The sequence below is a fragment of the Cetorhinus maximus genome, chromosome 1 (genome assembly GCF_964194155.1).
Source record: "Cetorhinus maximus chromosome 1, sCetMax3.hap1.1, whole genome shotgun sequence".
Taxonomy (NCBI): domain Eukaryota; kingdom Metazoa; phylum Chordata; class Chondrichthyes; order Lamniformes; family Cetorhinidae; genus Cetorhinus; species Cetorhinus maximus.
This window is the reverse complement of record NC_135879.1, coordinates 111,333,557-111,334,905: the sequence shown is the minus strand read 5'-3', so window position 1 is coordinate 111,334,905 and position 1,349 is coordinate 111,333,557. Positions and strand designations below refer to the sequence as shown.

General features: G+C 46.9%; 1 pseudogene; it reads right to left on the bottom strand.

Moving 5' to 3' along the window:
• Positions 1–624: 624 nt before the first annotated feature.
• On the bottom strand, positions 625–733 carry LOC144688888 (5S ribosomal RNA; annotated as a pseudogene).
• Between the last annotated feature and the right edge of the window lie 616 nt (positions 734–1,349).

The following is a 1,349-nucleotide window of genomic DNA, read 5'->3' as shown; positions in this document are numbered from 1 at the left end:
CGCAAGGCCGCCTGGGCTCTTCACCTGCCCGCCAACCTTAAGGTTGGACGGGCAGGTCCATTAATCATTTTAATTACTTTCCCAATGGCCTTAATAGGCCGTTGACAGGTCAGTGGGCGCGCAGCTGACTTGGCTGCACGCCCGCCGAACTGAAAATCTAAATGATGCGGGATGACGTCGGGACGCACGCCTAACGTCACCCGGTGTCATTTTACGTGTCGACGAGTGGGCCCCGCCCCCGCACGCCGACCGGGAAATGCTGCCCATGAAAACTAACGCTGTATTTTTGGATGTCTTGGCTGTAGGCAGCATGTAGCTGAGAAGTAGGAGGGGCCAAGGATAGATCTTGAGGGATGCTAGAAGTAATTGTGCAGGCGTGGGGGCAGCTTGACAGAGTGGTGGTAATGGGTAACCTTGTCTGTCATCAGCCTGTTGGTCTATGGATTTGTATGCAGAACAACAAGATGCAAGGCTGTGTGAGCCTGCTGTAAATAAGCAATAGGCTGTGGTATCCATGTTTCGGCTATCTGGTAACTCTTTCGTGTCACAAACAAATAAACTAAATTAACAAAATCAGGGACAAAGTAAAAGGCAGTCCCTTAAAGGGAAACTACAAAAACGAAAAACCTACTGCACCTGGTATTCCCAGACAGTCTCCCATCCAAGTACTAACCAGGCCTGAGTCTGCTTAGTTTCTGAGATCAGATGTTTTCAGACTAGTATGACCTTAGTAGATGGATCTATTGGGTTATCTAAGGGCACCACACCCTTGTATCTGTTTCATGCAGCAGTGCCTCCACTTCACCAAGCATCAAACAGGGAGATGTATCAAAACAAAAAAATGCTGGAAATATTCATCAGGTCAGGCAGCATCTGCTGACAGAGAAACAGAGTTAAAGTTTTAGGTTGATTATCTTTCTTCAAAACTAGGAAACCAGGAAAAGAAATTAATTTTCTATCTTTCTCTCACATTGACATCTCTGTCCTTGGTCTGCTGCAATGTTCCAGCGAAGCTCAACGTAAGCTTGAGGAACAGCACCTCATCTTTTGATAAGGCACCTTACAGCCTTCCAAACTCAACATTGAGTTCAATAATTTCAGACCGTAAACTCTGTTTTGTTTCCTTTTCTCTGCATGTTTTGGTTTCTCTCTTATTTTCACTTTCAGACAGTAGCACACCTGCTGCAGGCACACCTTGGGTTGAATAATACATTCCGAAAACATGAGCGCTAGGTGCCTGTGCTGACATATTATCGGATGCAATGACATCGGGTCATGTTCTGGACGTCGTCACGCCAGTTCTGGATAATGCGGCTGGTGGGCGGGGCTAAAAATCGGGACCCTGCCCG